Here is an 18,187-nt window from a genome sequence, read left to right as displayed (position 1 = left end):
GCGAGGGCACGGGAAGATTAAAGTATAACACTCTCTCTTGTTTTGCATGTCGCGGATGTAAACATAATCTCGACATACATGTTATAAAATTACTCTTACTTATGCCATTACACAAATCATGAACAATTAGCCGTAACATGATTTCAGTACTGGCGTATTAGTGTCAAAGTGGTATTATTCTAGGATGAATGGGAGGTAGTTGGATAAATCGACCTCAGGGAAAGGACGATTGCATCTAACTCCAGAATCTGAAAAAAATAAAGATCCTAGTTCCGCCACACCCCTTTTCTCCTCCAATGCTCCTACTGCTTTTCACGTCACTTTTTCTATTTTCCTTGTTTTTTCCTCTTCCTCCTGCCGCTCTTCTCTTCTCTCTCTCTCTCTCTCTCTCTCTCTCTCTCTCTCTCTGTCTCTCTCTCTCTCTCTCTGTCTGTCTCTCTCTCTCTCTCTCTCTCTCTCTCTCTCTGTCTGTCTCTCTCTCTCTCTGTCTGTCTGTCTGTCTGTCTCTCTCTCTCTCTCTCTCTCTCTCTCTCTCTCTCTCTCTCTCTCTCTCTCTCATTTTCATTTGGTCTTACCCACACACTCCGCCTTTCCTCCCACAATTCACTTTCACCAACCCCTCCAGTAACGTTCTGCTCATCTTATCTTTGAGTAGTGTTTCACTTCTCACCAAGATCAGTATTGGATATCACTGGAGTTGTGTATCTTCAGTCTTTCTGGCAGTTGCGGCAGAAGTTGACCCATGGTAACTTATCTACTTTCCACATTCTTTTTCTTCAATTGTTTTCGTGGCTTTCTTCGCGTGTCTATATATCGACAAGTTGGAAAAACATCCTGCCACCGTTTTTTTTTTTATTTTTTACTGATGTTCAGTGCTTTTTTGCCAGAGTTGCGGGAAAAGGTGGTAACCAGATGCCACAGACAGGCTTAAAGGTGCTTATGTTGGGGGACAGAGATAAGTTATCTGGTCTCTTCTTCCCTGACTTGCTCCTTCTTGGGTATGTGTTTATAGATGAACTGCTCGGTTACTTGTGAATCCACGATACTTTGGTGGCAGGAAATGAAAATGATAATAATAATCTTGTCATCATTTTCACGAGAATCTACGACGTTGTTCACCAAATTAAATACACAAAATAAATTAAAGAAGTAACTCTGAAATAAATCTGTAGCACCCGAAGACTACATCTCAAATGTTGTTATGTTCTGCGTGTACTTGTTGCCTCATAACACATGTTTAATTATGTATGTTTCTTGTTGTCCCATGGCAACCTTTAAAGGGATTAAGAAAAAGAAAACGAAATAGGTATATTTTGTGTTTGACCAATGAATTATTGTTCCAAGTTTATGAAAGGAACCTTTGCTTCCTCCATTGAAGCATTTTAGTGTATATATTTTTTAATCATATAGTGTTATATCAAGAAGTTATCTTACCATTTCCTTCTGTGAAATTTGCATAGGAAAAAATAATTTGTTCCTCCTTCACTATGGTAGCATTCTCGTACCGTGACTTATTAATGTGGTGGGAGAACCTTGACGAGTCGTAAAGTTTTATATTTATAGCCATGCCATGGGGAATTGTTAGCAACGATTTCTTAATGAATTTCGGAAAGCGGATTTTATATATATTAGCAATGTTTGATAGATATTTATTATTGACTGATAGGAAGATTTACTGGCGAATTTAAAGATATATTACTCAGCAGACCAACATATACAGTAGATTGATGAATGAGAAAAGAATAGAGAAAAACCTAACTTAAACTCCACATGCATATAGTTATACGGGGCGCTTGTTACAGTAGTTCGTTGTATAGACAGGAACACAGAGGAGAGACCGTTATTTATCCGTTGTAAATGTTGCCGTGTGGTTAGCGTACGGGAGGAAAGGGAGTAGCAGGGAGGAACATAACAAACTCAGCGAAGATGGCCGCCGGTTATAGTAGTTATTGATACAAGTTTTAAATCGCTGGAAATAGTGTTACTGATATCATCATCATCAGTGAAATACCTGGAGGCGAGTTACAACAATTTACCGCTACTGCATTTTGTATGCCTCCGATAAAGATTTTATCACTACCACCATCATTTTATCACTTTCATCATCACCATTTTCATCACCATAATTGTCATAACCATCCTATTGATAATGAGTCAAGGACTTGGATGTCAGATAAATAGAAGCAATATAAGCAAGTGAGGGCTCAAGTAATGATGGTAATGCGCTCATCCACATAGCCTAAAGTTCCCTGGCTATTTCAAAGCTACAGTCAGCAATTAAAATTACGCTTTTCTTGTTCTCTGTTTCTTTTTCCTATAATCTCCATATGATTTTCCCTCGCAGTTTCTTTCCTCCTACAATTAAACTTGCTCATCCTGTTCGCCGCTCGTCATATACATATTCAGTCTACCTTTCATTTCTCACACGTGCATTCTAATCACTTTCTCTCTAGAGTTTACCTTCCTTCTTCCCTCTTGGTCTTCTCCTTTCCCTTCCCTCTGACTCCGGTCCTTCTCAACTCTCTACCTTTCCTTCTCTCCGTTTCTCCCTCATGCACAGGCAATGGTGAGAGAAAGTCCCGGTAGTTAAGTGCAGGCCGAGTCATTAGCCTGTTGAGTGGGTAGTTACTGTTTTGGATGAGAGAGAGAGAGAGAGAGAGAGAGAGAGAGAGAGAGATTTGTTCATGATCAAATATTTGTTACCATACCATTCACAGTTTATTCGGATTACAGTTTTATGAAAAAATACATTATTTTTCCATTCGTAATATATCCTCTTCAGCCATCATGTATTTTACCCTGACAGTCACAACAACCGCCAAATCCATCACAACCATGTCCCTGAACCATCTCTACCACTACATCCACCACCGTAACCACTACCATCACCATAGCTACCAGCACCACCACAACCACTACAGCGACTGCCCGAACAACCATTACAACGACGACCACAGTCACAACCACTGCAACCACTACCTGCTCATACAATGCAACCACCACTACTGTCACTACCACCAACACATCCCATTTGCCACCATAGCTACACTATAGCACCCTACCAAAGACCACAGTTACCACAACCATTTCCCACCAGTCAACATCACCTCAACTACTGCTGCCACCACGAGCATCACCACGCCACATGTCACCAGCACTACTATCAGCACACTAACCACTACCACCACCACTACCATATAACCCCAACAATTTTTCTGGCTCTCCTGGATCCGGAAATATGACATGTTTTCAATCTGACAAAACATCAAGGATGAGTTATAATCTCTCTCTCTCTCTCTCTCTCTCTCTCTCTCTCTCTCTCATGTAAAAGACTCTTCTCCGTCAACATATTATTCCCTCCGCCAGGGAGGTTCTGTTTTACCCCGTGTTGATATGTTTGTTTGTCTGTCTGATACCAGGATTACTCAAAAAGTTATGAACGGATTTTGATGAAATTTTGTGGAAGGGTGGGCCATGGGCCATGGAAGAAATGGTGAATCATTGGGGTGGAACCGGATCAGGGTCCGGAGTATCCCGCACTATGTCTCAAGAAGTTCTGAATGAATTTCAATGAAACTTTGTGGAAAGGTGGGTCATGGACCAATAAAGAAGTGATTAAATTTGGGAGCGAATCCGAACCCGGACCCGGATCCGGGATTGCTAAAAAAAATTATGAACTGATTTTCATGAAATTTTGTGGAGGGGTGGGCCATGGACCAGGAGAGAATTGATTATAATTATTTGGGGGCGAATCCGGATCCTATATCCACGGATCCGGATCTGGCTCCCTTGTAATGGCAAATGTATTGGCGGAGGTATGCACTCTATGAGTGCTTTCTAGTCTTGTTTAGTTTTTCCTTCTTTTCCTTGTTCATTTGCTTGTTCAAAATGTATATCAACTGATAAAGTTCTTTTACTGAATTCTTCTCTGTTGTCTTTTTGTTTTCCTCATATTTATGTAGCCCATTCACTTTATGATGACGTTCTCTCCAGCTATTATTTCTTTTTTTCTTCCCTTCCTCTCGTTGATTTCCTTTAAAGTTCCTTGTTTCTCAGTTTCCTCTGTCTTAACTTCATACCTTCCACCTCATACTGTTTTCCTTTTATATTCCTCTCATTTTCCTTTACCTGTTACCCTTTTCTTTCATTTTTCCTTACTTCAACTTTTATTATTAATATGTGCAGAAGTAGGTGAGAATGAGAGGGCAAAAAAAGGAGTGTGTATTGTTGTGAAAAAAAAGATGGAAGAAGAACACAAGAGAGTATGGATCAGTTGACTCAAGGATTGTGTGGGTAAGACTGAAAGTTGGAATTCAAATGTGAGCGATTGTGAGTGTGTATGCGCCAATGCAAGATCGTGCAAGCAGAGTGAGAGAAGAGTTCTGGACAAATTGGAAGTGTGCATGGAAAAGTTCGGAAGGAATAAGAGAGTGTTTTTGATTGGTGATATGAATGGTAAAGTAGTGAATGTGAAGGTGGATGGAATAGTTGGTGAGTGGGGTGTGCCTGCTGAGATAGGTGAGAATGGTAGTGCGTTAGTGGACATTTGTGCCGCGAGGGGGTTGGTGGTAGCATATACCTTCTTCAGAAACAAAATGATCCACAGGTATACATGGAGAGTGATGAGAAGGGTGGGTGGTGAACTGAATGAAAGAAAGGCAATGATTGATTATGTGTGTGTGGATGAAAGGATGCGAAGATGTGGAATGGATGTAAGAGCTTATTGAGGTTGGGGGAGTGGACTTTCTGACCACTACTTGATGGTGGCTAGAATCAAGATCCAAGTAAGATGGAGATATAGAAGAAGGGAAGGACGGGGGGAAGGAGTAGTTGCAAGGAGAGTGGAAAGGATACAAGATTATGAGAAAAAGGCCGAATATAAGAGAGAAGTGGAGGTACGATTGGGTAAATATGAATTGGAGCAAATGGGGGGCGTGGAAGGTGTGTGCAAGATATTCCCAGAAGAAATATGTGCAGGATGTGATGTGGTGTGTGGGGTGAAGAGAAGACGGAAGGGGGTGCAAGGAACAGCATGGTGGAATGAAAAGGTGAGACAGGCTGTGGCACAAAAGAAGAAAGTATACAATGAATGGATGAGAAATAGGGGCGTGGAAGAAGTTGAGAGGCGAAAGAGAGATTTATATGTAGAATGGAAGAGAGAGGTGAAAAGATTAGTAAGAGAGAGTAAGAAGAGAGTGGATGAGGAATATGGAAGGAATCTGAGTGTAAAGTGAAGGGACTGTAAGAAAATGTTCTGGAAAGAGGTGAAGAGAGTACGACAGGGTGGCAGTGAAGTTAGTAAGAGAGTGAAAGATAATAATGGCAGATTACTAGTGGAGAAAGGATAAAAAGTGAGCAGATGGGGAGAACACTTTAAGGAATTGTTGAACTTAGACAGTCGAAGTAATACGAGTATAAGTGGCTGAGGAATGGCTGGGAGAAGGAGGGAGGTGAGAAGACAGGAAGAAATCAGTAGAATAGAAGTTGTGGAAGCAAAGAAGAAAGTCAAATTGGGGAAAGCCCCAGGAATTGATGGAGTGTGCGGTGAAATGCTGAAGCATGGGAGAGAGATAGTAGTAGAATGGATGTGGATGATGTGCAAATTGGCCTGGGAGGAAGGTAGAGTCCTGGAGCATTGGAAGTCAGGTATAATTATTCCCTTGTACAAAGGAAAAGGGAAAAAGAAGTGTGTGTGGTAATCTTAGGGGCATTTGTCTTCTTAGTGTAATAGGAAATGTGTATGGTAGGATACTTATTGACAGAGTTAGGGAAGTAACAGAGGAATTAGTTGGAGAAGAATAGGGAGGCTTTAGGAAGGGAAGAGGTTGTGTTGATCAGATATTCGTCCTTAGATCTTTAGTGAAAAAATTTCTAGAGAAGGGAAAGAAGTTGTATGCCACCTTCATGGATTTGGAGAAAGCATATGACAGGATGGATAGACAAGTATTGTGGAAAATATTAAGAGTAAATGGAGTAGATGAGAAGTTGTTGAATGCTGTGAAGAGTATGTATGATGGTGCGAAGGCTGCAGTGTGTGTGAATGGTGAACTGTGTGAAATTTTCTCTTTGAAGGTTGCGTTGAAACAGGGATGTGTCATGTCTCCATAGTTGTTCAATCTGTACATGGATGGGGTAATAAAAGAGATACAAGGTAGGGCAGTGGATGCTGGCGTGGCCCTAGTGAGAGAGGGTAGTGTTTGGAAACTCCCTGTATTGTTGTTTGCAGATGATACTGTGCTGTTAAGTGAAGAAGAAGGGGAGCTGCAAGGCTTCGTGGATGAATTTGGGAGAGCGTGTAAGAAACGGAATCTAAAGGTGAATGTAGGGAATTGTAAGGTGATGGTTTGAGAGAGGTGAAGTCAGTGAAAGTACAGTGAGGTTGGATGGTGAGGAAATGGAAAATGTGAGTACGTTTTAGTACTTGGGGAGTGTGATGAGTAAGGATGCAAGTTTGGAGGGTGAAGTGCTTGAAAGGCTACAACAAGGAAGAAAAGCTGCTGGTTCCTTGAGAACAGTGATAAGAAACGGAAGTGAGCATGGAAGTCAAAAAGTTACTACATGGCAGTATTGTAATACCAACTCTAACGTATGGAAGTGAAGCTTGGACGTTGTTGGAAGGACACAAGTGAAGAGTGACAGCAGTGGAAATGAGTTATTTAAGAGGATCCTGTGGAGTCATTTGGAGAGACAGGCTGACAAATGAGGATATAAAGGAGCGTTGTGGTGTAGATGTGGATGTGATAGGAAGCGTTAGGAGGAAAATACTGAGGTGGTTTGGCCATGTGCAGAGCATGGAGGGTGAGAGACTGACGAGGAGAGTGTATGTGAGTGAGGTGGAGGGGGGAGAGGGAGGTGGAGGCCGAGAATGAGATGGAGGGATGGACTGGAGAGGTATATGAGAGAGGGAGGTGTGAGTTGGGAAAAGGGCAGTGAAATGGCGGGGGACAGGGCGACGTGGAGGCTATTTGTTTGTGGCCACCCCGTACGAGATTAAGGCGTTTGGTAATAGATAGACAGATAGACTTTTCCTTTTGTTTTTTTTGTAAACATATGCATGAATAGTGGAAGTAGGAATTTATCTTCCATCCATTATTTTATTCACTTTCTTGCCTTGTGTAATACCGAGGGTGTGCGCACGTTTTATCTTTGCGTGTGCTTTATAAGATTATTTAAAATATTTTGTTTTTCTAGTCGTGTTCCCCGTCTTGTCTCATAGCATTGGTAAAGAAGGACTTTACTCCTTTTTTCGCACATACTTTTGTCAGTCTTGGCAAAATGCGGAAATAAGTAAGATACAGGTAATATAGCGTCATATACCTATACTTACACACTGAGGGACACAGGGGTGTCAAAGTGTCACCATTTGGGGTGTCAGGCTACAATGTCCAAAGTAGCACCCCAAAGGTGTATTCTGGACACCTTTGGGGTGTCAGACTGAATCTAACTGATACCTATGTGGGTGTCAAGCTGACGCCTTAGGAGTGTCAGCCTAATACTCACGGGTGTCAATATGACACTGAAGGGGTGTCAATTTGAGACTTTAGGGGTGTTAGTATTACACCTTATGGGAGTCAACCAAACACTCATGGTTGTCAATATTGCACCTTATGGGTGTCAACTGAACACTCGAGGGTGTCCATCTTGCACCTTCTGGGAGTCAACCAACCACTCATGGCTGTCAATATTACACCTTATGGGTGTCAACCAAACACTCCGAGGTCTCGGTCTTACACCTCAGAAGTGTCAACTGCACACTCAGGGGTGTCAGTCTGTCATCTTAGAAGGCGTCAAGCCAATAATCTAAGGATGTCGCTTGGGGTGTCTAGCCTACATCCAATATATCCAATATCACAATTACAGGATGGAGCTACTCATACAAATTCTGCTGGCCTTATGAAAGTCAAATGATTATCAGGATTCATTAAGCCATTGAAGTATATGGATATAAAAAACTTTATTACCAAACACATTGCAAAACAACCTAAAATACCTATACAGTGCTATTTTTTACAAGTAAATATTTTAATTTCCGTGAGATAATGATTATGTTTTTATGGTGGGACATAGTGAGAGTAAAAATACTGAATAATATGAACACCCATGTAGTTAATAAACAATATAATATCAATGCCTCTGTCAATGACTATGGTTAAACAAGTTATTTTATACATACAGGAATATCACAACACAACATGACTCATTAAATACAGTTCGGTACAGTCACTCCTTGCTATATGATGGCCCTTTATACCATAACCTGCTTTAACGATAGGGAAAAATTAACATCCTTCCCTGCGTAGCAAAGGCCAGTCCTTGGTATTACAATGAGTTTTCATCTGATGTGTTTGTTGCTTTCAACTAATACTGATTTTGTTCTGACTTTGATAACACAATAGGTTTATTTATGTACGGTATTTATTTTTGCTTAGGATGATTTTAGTCATATGTGGGATAAGCACTGCCATTTTGGGGTCCAGTTTACTAAGTCTGATTTCTTTCCAGATTTATTTCAGATGATTTTCATATTTTATATTTGGGTTTAGGTGAGATATTAGCTGTTTTTAGGCTTAGGATGCTTCTTTTAAAGCTATCTAGGGGATTAGGTGAGCTAGAAACTTGATTTTGGACTCATGTAGGTGGGTTCTGGACTCTGTTGGGGGTGGATCCCAAAGCTTCCAAACACATCCCTGTACTTTACATGTTATATCGTCCCCACTATACGATACCCTGGCATAATGATGGGTTCTCCCAAATGCATTCCAACATTATGCAGGAGAGGACCTGTATTGCATGGTATCAGTAAGACAATACTAATACTGTAAGGAACAAAAGCAGTACATGAATTAAACATCATCATACACATACACTGTAACATAACAATACACTAATACTGTAATGTAGGGGAATCCATTGTTAAGAAGTTACAATACTTTTTTGCCACATTTTTCACCTATTTCTCTGGGTTACACCTCCTGTTGATGCTCGTGCAGGTGCTGGGATGGTCAACCTCAAATCTCACTTGCAGACATACTGCAATGGCGCACTTCAATAAACATAGGAAATAATAGTGTTAAGAAAAATGAAACACTCAACACACACACACACAATCTCAAATTAGATAGATACTGAATATTTTCAATCAGAAATGAGCAGAACAGAGAAATGCATTAAAAAATAATATTTTTTTCTACTATTGTATGGTCTAGCAGCTGGGACATATCAGTGAACTGACTCATTGTTCATTTTATATGAATGTTATTTGGTAGATCTACAGAATTTGGTATAGCAGAAGTTAGGATTAGCGAGGTTCGATATAGCGTGAGTTTACTGTAAATGCTGTGCAGCTTCACTTAATAACTACAGTAATATTTCAATATACGATCCCCTAGAGGTGATACCCCGGCTTAACGATGGGGGTACAAATACCACCATACCCTGCCTAATGATGGCCAAACCCCGGTTTAATGATGGGTTTAGATTTATGAACCAATTTCATATTTTAGACTAAAATTTTGTGTTTAGGTTGATTTATAAACTGTTTTTAGACTTAGATTAGTGTGGTTTAGCCATAGGTGGGGTGAACATTGTCAGTTTGGGGTGCAGTTTACTTAGGTTGCTTTTTTCCAGAATTATATTTGATTTTCAGATTTTATTTGTTGGTTTTAGCAAGGAATTTACAAGTGTTAGGCTTAGCTTAGCTTCTTTTACGACTGTTAGGCCAATTGTATTGGCTTTAAACTTGTTTTTTGGCTCATTTGGGTCGGTAGTGGTCTTGGTTTGGCGGGAAACCCAAGGATGGTAAACGCTCCACATTATTTTACATGTTAAAAGTACCCCGATATATGATACCCCACCTAACGATCGGATTTTACCTAACCAATTACATCGTCAAACAGGGGTATGCCTGTATTTGCCACATAGAAAAATTAAATAATTCCAGACTAGAGACCATATTTGACCACTTCCACTACAGCAGTTACCTTGTTTCAATTTAGCTTTACCAAAAGATTTATGCTCTTTATATCTTTTGTTTGCATCAGTCACTGTGCCCTAGCACCACTTTGTGAAGAAAAGTTAAAGTGCTTAACATATTTTACAGGGTGTAGCTACTTATACATAAGAATATTAAGATTTCTTCATTTGATATTTGCTAACACAGTATTCTGCCAGTCATATGAGTCAAATGATCATCAGGATCCATAAAGCCACTGAAGTATATGAATATACTGTATTAAACTTTGTTACAAAACACATTGCAAAACTACCTAAAATACCTATACAATGCTATTTTTCACAAGTATATATTTTAATTACCATGAGATAATGAGTATGTTTTTATGGTGGGACATAGAGTAAAAATACTGAATAATATGAACACTCACATAATTAATAAACAATAAAATATCAATGCCTCTGTCGATGACTATGGTTAACCCACCCCGTCCCGACCGATTTTCCACCACTGACTCCCCCCAATCCCGACCAATTTTGGAAAAAAATTTTTTTGGCTCAAACCTCTGCTTTTGGTGAGAAACATCGAAAATTCATAGAAAAATGGCTCACCTGAGGTTTAAAATACTCGATACAGGTAGGAGTACCCCTTACCTTACTGGGTTTTCTGTCAGGCTGGCTCCAAAGAAAACGAGCTCTATGGGAGGGTAACTATTCCACACCACTCATAAACGGCATTTATTTATTTATTTGGTTCAAATTTGTATGCAGTACAAGAGTATATTGGTTTTCACACAGTAATATAGGCAATATAAGCATTGTTTCGCTCACCAAACACATCAACATACCAGACCTTTATTGGTGACATTACCTGATCATCATTTCTGACTGTTTCTTCCTCTAATGCTACGTAAACTTTGTCCTCCACATTGTCATCGATTGGGGAATCACTCTGGCCCTGAATTTCGTACCGTGGCACACCATTTCTTTACAGGCCAGGTCACTGGTAACAGGTGAATTGCTGAAACAATGGCATGGGGGGGGGGAAGGTTATGCAGGGTAAGGCATTGTCCTTGCCTGGCATCTTGTAGAGGATGGTGTCCCATGTATACGTACCAAAAATCACACGCGAAAATTGAAATTTGTGCAAATTATGAACCTTGCAATTGCGCGACGTACTGGTACGTCGATGGGTCTAGCTGTGACAAAACGTTGCAACGTACTCATACGTCGACGGGACACGGCGGGTCAAACAAGTCATTTTATACATACAGGAATATCACAACACAACATGACTCATTAAATACCGTTCAGTACAGTCACTCCTTGTTATATGATGGCCCTTTATACCATACCCTGCTTTAACGATGAGAAAAAATTAACCTCCTTCCCTGCCTAGCGAAGGCCAGTCCTTGGTAATACAATGAGTTTTCACCTGATGTGTTTGTTGATTTCAACTAATACTGACTTTGTTCAGACTTTGATGATACAATAGGTTTATTTATTTATTTATTTTTTTTGCTTAGGATGATTTTAGTCATAGGTGGGATAAACACTGCCATTTTGGGGTCCAGCTTACTAAATCTGATTTCTTTCCAGATTTATTTCTGATAATTTCATATTTTATATTTGGGTTTAGGTGAGATATTAACTGTTTTTGGGCTTAGGTTAGCTTGTTTTAAAGCTATTTAGGGGATATTGTGAGCTAGAAACTTGATCTTGGACTCATATAGGTGGGTTTTGGACTTTGTTGGGGGTGGATCCCAAAGCTTCCAAACACATCCCTGTACTTTACATGTTATATCGTCCCCACTATACGATACCCTGGCATAATGATGGGTTCTCCCAAATGCATTTCAACATTATGCAGGGGAGGAATTGTATTGTATGGTATCAGTAAGACAATACTAATACTGTAAGGAACAAAAGCAGTACATGAATGAAACATCATCATACACATACACTGTAACATAACAATACACTAATACTGTAATGTAGGGGAATCCATTGTTAAGAAGTTACAATACTTTTTTGCCACATTTTTCACCTATTTCTCTGGGTTACACCTCCTGTTGATGCTCGTACAGGTGCTAGGATGGTCAACCTCAAATCTCACTTGCAGACATACTGCACTGACGCACTTCAATAAACACAGGAAATAATAGTGTACAGAAAAATGAAACACTCAACACACACACACACAATCTCAAATTAGATAGATACTGAATATTTTCAATCAGTAATGAGCAGAACAGAGAACTGCATTAAAAAATAATACTTTTTCCTACTATTGTATCGTCTAGCAGCTGGGACATCTCAGTGAACTGGCTCATTGTTCATTTTATTTGAATGTTATTTGGTAGATCTACAGAATTTGGTATACCAGAAGTTAGGATTAGCGAGGTTCGATATAGCATGAGTTTACTGTAAATGCTGTGCAGCTTCACCTAATAAATATTTGTCACAGAAAAATAATTCCACACTAGAGATCACATTTGATTGACCATTTCCACTACAGTACCTTGTTTCAATTTAGCATTGCCACAAGATTTGTGCATTTTACATCTTTTTTGCATGAGTCACTGTGCCTTAGCACCATTTCCTGAAAGAAAGTTAAAGTGTTTATCGGTACCTCTTTTTCTTTTTTTTTTTTGAAAGGCAGTGTTAAATACATAAAATGTGGCAAGTAAACAGAGAAATCCACTAATCAGGCACCTTGACTCAGCAACAACTACATTTTCAACATAAATCTTGAATAAACCATCAAGAAAAGACTCCCCTTGCCATGAAATACACGGGTCAGCACTTGTTTCACTAACTTCATTATCTTTCCTTATGAAGTCAAGTGTTTTCTTAACATTCCCCTGAATCAGATGAAGAGCTGCACACTCTGATGAAGGAAAAAAAATGAGATTGCACCATTCTGAAAAGGTCAAATCATACACTGAAAATGAAGTAATGCCAATGCACAACCACCACTGATGTTGGAAACAAAAAAAAAAGTGGATGTTTGCAAAATTAAGGTTGCTATTTTTGTGTAACCCCAGGCTGTCTGGCCTAGCAGACCCACTGACCGTTGACAAGTAACCGCTCCCAAAGAATCGTGATGTGCAGGGTATTCATGTTCCTAGTGGTTGACAGAGCCTTGCCACAGCGTGGCAAATCATTAAGGACTGAAGTATTTCAAGTTCTGTACAATGAATGTGGTAAACTGGCTCTACAGAATAGCAGTCTCTACCCACACTTAGTAATTCACTAATGAGTGAAGGAGTTAAAATTTAATAAAACTGGTTAATTTCTTCAAGTTTTAGGGAAACAGGTATACATTATTAAGACTGATGGATTTTAAGTACAATGAATATGGTGTTCTTCTCTAAGAGTAGGTTAAGCATGATACTACCTGGGGTACCGTACTACCTTCTCATAATCCAATTTTGGCCTTAAATGTTGATTTTGCACATTTGGAGTTCATCAATATGAAGGACTGCTGCATCTTCAGTACCTGTTGCATCACTGTTCAATGTTTCAATACTACTGTATATGTCGTGTTGTGGGACTGAAAATGCTCCTGAGCAAAAATAAGATGTTTAAGCTTTATATGATTAAGACAAGACCTTACACAGGTATACATCTTAAAGCAGCTACTAACAACACATTGTAATCTAAAGCCCACGCATAAAGCGTGGCCGTCCATATAATGAAGTGAATCAATTAAAATGCCTACTCATAATTACAAAAGGAACTGAATCTGCCTCTATCGTTCATGTTGCACAGATGTTAAGGAATATTGAATCATATACAGTACTCTGTAATACCAAAGCTCTGAGCATAACTTACACTGTCCGTATTTATCAATGTAATTGCCAAGAAAATGAAACGTGACAAAAAGGCTTTGGGTACACACATGATGCAAAGAATCTAAAAACAGAAATCCGCCGCCACTAAACAGAGAAATGGAGGTTTCGTTGTTTAATCATTCGCCTTTATACCTTTAAATTGCTTTTTCAAAAACTTTTATCACTACTTGAGTATATTTCAAATCAAATAGTCTTTAATATAATTATGAGGAATGCAATTTACCTCAGTTCTAGCCAAGTGCTTGATACGAAACGAACTCTCCTCAATTTTCTCCCAAACCTTGACACCTATGGGGTGTATAGAGGCTGAACCCCCACGGAGGTGTCGTTTTGACACCCATGTGTCCCTCAGTGCACGCAATGAAATGTTTTATGACATTTGGCTCTGTTAACTTACTGTAACCAGTGAAAGACGAAAAACACTTTTTAGCTGAGGAAAGTTATCTGATGGTAATCACAGTTTAACAACATGGATTTCCATTCCCGTTGCAGGGACAAAGTCTTCGTCAGTTGGCCCCACTTATTACCCCGATTTATACTCCGAACACATCATTACGCACTTGTTATAGGCAAATGCCATCGTGTCGCCCACTTATATATCATTTAGGTCAAATTTGTCACACACACACACACACACACACACACCGTCACATTTTTAGAAGCAGGCTTTTATGAGTCAGTGTTAGTTGCACACCATTCTTCCACTTCCATCTCCGCATCATCTTCTCTCTATGCATTTCTGTTGTGTGTATAGTTCTTAGCCTGTCAGTATGCCATATTCGTTCTCTGCGTATTGGTGTACTATTTTTTCATGCCTCGTTTCAATTTTGTTATAATTTACTGAGTCTACTTCCACATCTCTCTCATTATGGAATTATTAACCACCCAACCATCCCACTTCATCTTTTTTCTTTCTTTTTTAACATTCCTTCGACACAGAATAAATCTTCTCATTCTGTCTTTTTATTGTATACTTTCGGCCTGTCTTATCAATCCTGTCAGCTAAACCGTGCCAGCATATCATATTCTTTATTCTCTCTTAACGTACTTCCAGAGTTTCAAAAAAGTTTATGGATATGACAGAGATGAACTTATAAGTTTCTTAGGGCAAATATATCAGACCCCAAAAGGATGTGTAAGGACTCTAGGGAACACACTTTTGGCACCTGAGTGGAAAGCTAGGCCTTTGGGATGGGGCTTCCTAGCATATGCTTAACGGCGATGTGTTAAAAACAGTCTGTGAATATTTGGGTAAACAAATAGTAGCACAAAATTATACAGTAGTTCATTTTGTCCATGAACACAACTGATGGATGAACTGACACTCGATTACGAAAGATGTTCTGAATATTATGACCTTTCCTTAAAAACTAAGAAAACAAAGCTATGTAAGTGCCCATATTGAGTAATCTACGGGTCAATGTTGGAACATTTGTGACCAAACGTACAGTGTCTGCAGCTAATCATGACACGTTACAGAGTTCACCCAAAAGTAAACGTTTCAGAAATTATTTTCAGAAATTGGCCTTCTCGGCCTCTGTTCTAAAAAATGCTAACGACAATTCCTTATAATCATGTGGGTTTCTCACACTGAGAAAACTGAGAATATATTCCCAACACATTCTGATATATTTGTTACAATTTACCTGTAGTAACAGCTGTAGGTAGTTTTTAATTCTGTCACTTCTTTTTCCAGTCTCCTTTCGCTATCGTCTTGTTATCGGAGAAGTTTTACAGTTTTTGTGGGATATTTCACATACACCTTCGATGTTGGTTATATATCCTTGCAGTTGCCTCCTCTTTCCTTTTACTTTTTTATATTTATCCTTTCTTTGTCTTTCATTCTTTTTCTTTGTCCACTCTACTTGCGTCTGTAACCCTGTTCTCATTTTATTCACTGAAGTTCTGTACCATGATTGTTTTGCCTTTAGAGTTTTTTATGTGCATTCTGTTATCATTTTTTTTCTGGCCCTTCATATTTTTGTTCATCTCTCCTTACGTCCCTTCAATTCCTCCTTCATTCAACCTATTATTCCTTCATTTTAATACCTCTCTTTCCTTTCTTATCCTTTTTCTTTCCCTTACTTCGTTTCTTCTTTCCTTCTTCCTTTCATTCTTTATTCCTCCCTTCTTTTAATCCCTTGCTTGCTTCTATTATCCATTTACTTTAAAGTCTTTCCTCCTGTTTTACCGGTACCTTTAATTCTTCCTTCACATCTCTCACCTTTGTTGTTCCATTCCTATTTGATACTCCCTTACTCCCTCCATTCCACCATTTCGTCGTTCTTTCCAGACACTGATCTTTCCTCAAGTCTTCCCTCTTTCCTCCATCCACCACTCTTCCCTATACTCTTCTGTCAATCTCTCCATCCTTCAGTCGTTCTCCTCTTCCTCGACTGATTTTTTTTTCTAGAGTCCTTCTTTACGGTGGTTTTTTCCTTTCGACACATCCCCAAGGGACAAGGAAATAGTTTGTGTCTGTTCTTCAAGTTGACGTTGGTGGTGTCCATCACTTTCTTCTCAATAAAAGTCTTGCCATGGCCTCACGTCTTGTATTCGGGGTTAGTTGACCTGATACCTACTATGCATATCCCTGGGCGTGGTACCTTAATCCATTAGTGCCCAGCTTCCTCAGCATAGGACGGAACTGGCGAGGCATTGTCAACGGCAGAGGAATATCAGTTCACAGCGCGGTCCTACAGAGGCGGTTGTTTGCCTGTGGTTGATGGGTCTTCACAGTCAGGCAGACTGCGGTACATTAAGAACAACAACAACGTAATTTTGCACATGTAACTGGGCTGTATTTGTGAGGTGGGTTATAAGCGTACAGTACATAATTCTCTCTCTCTCTCTCTCTCTCTCTCTCTCTCTGTCTCTGTCTGTCTGTCTGTCTGTCTGTCTGTCTGTCTCTCTCTCTCTCTCCATTCATCTGTGCGTTTGTTTACTTTGTCGTTATGAGCAATCTAATTTCTCAGGTCTGTGACAAAAAAATGTAAAGAGATATTGTCTGTTTCTAATAAACTTCCATAACCTTAATTTTTAAAATATATGATGAAGTTCTAGTATTATATAAAATTTGCTCACTCATTTAGATTCTGAAATCATATAACCCAGAAAAATCTAAGATGATCAGAGTTTGGCCTAAGTCTCAGGTAAGCATAGGCAGTTTGTCATTAAATTCCAGGTCGAAATTTGAATCTGGCACATTTATTTGCCTTATAACAGGATTAAATGTAAATATTATTACGTGAGAATGAGCTTTAGAGGGGGAAACAACGAAGTGTGCCACTTTACATCTTGGTTTAGTGCTGTTTCAACCTACTATACGTTGTAGAAGTGAAGTTAGCTTTAGTACAGTCCCGAAATGCATTGCATGAGCTTTATTACGAGCGACTGATGTTTACTCTCAGTTATGTTTGGATATGAGCGGTCCGGCCAGGCCCGACCCGACGGCCAAGCTAAGCAGAAGCTAACAATTTTTCTCCTTTGTGAAGCAGAGTTGAAACTCTTTCTGCAAAAGATACATTCCTTCAATAAATTTTGTTATCATCTAAAAATGAGCCCATAAAGACATAGCTGAGACCTTGTGAAGATATACAACTTACGAGGTACAGGTGCTCGAGTAATCGCTTTTGCTTTGACGTGTGTGTGTGTGTGTGTGTGTGTGTGTGTGTGTGTGTGTGTGTGTGTGTGTGTGTGTGTGTGTGTGTGTGTGTGTGTGAGAGAGAGAGAGAGAGAGAGAGAGAGAGAGAGAGAGAATGTTTTGTTCCAGCATATTTTTCATTATTCAGCTGCTACCATGAGGAAATAATATATCAGAGTGAACTTGTGATGGTATGGCGCTTGCTCTCCCAACACGCTCTCACAAAGAGCACTTTACTGGTTTCCGTACTGTACTATTTGTTTCGGAGTCAGTTGTAGTTTATCTGGCAATGGCTACACAAGATTGAGGTAACTGTTCAGTCAGTTTCTGTTAGATCTGTGGTGACTTATGTGGTGACTTTGTTATCAGGAAATAATAGAGAAATATTACAGACTTTCTCGTAAACAGGTACTATGCACACACTGGAGTGAAAATTAGAGACTAGGATACTATATATCATGGGCTTGCTCTGTTTGTGTTGAAGAACAAAGCCACTGGACAAAGTGAACAGGAAGATGTCTTCGATTTGGTGTTCCAGTGATCTTGAGGGAGCTGAAGAATCACAGTGATAACTGTGATACTTTTGCACATGTAAAAGAAAAAAACTCTTTGTCCACACCACCATCTTCATTTCACCTTGTTGCTCACGGACCAGATAAATCCTTCCCAATACCATCAGAGAATCTTAAAACATACATTGTAGCACAGGACAAGAAAACAGTAACAACAGTGAAGA

The sequence above is a fragment of the Coenobita brevimanus genome, chromosome 72, assembly GCF_032717465.1.
Source record: "Coenobita brevimanus isolate Jiangsu-jjx chromosome 72, ASM3271746v2, whole genome shotgun sequence".
In the NCBI taxonomy this organism is placed as follows: Eukaryota; Metazoa; Arthropoda; class Malacostraca; order Decapoda; family Coenobitidae; genus Coenobita; species Coenobita brevimanus.
Note: the sequence above shows the minus strand (reverse complement) of the source record.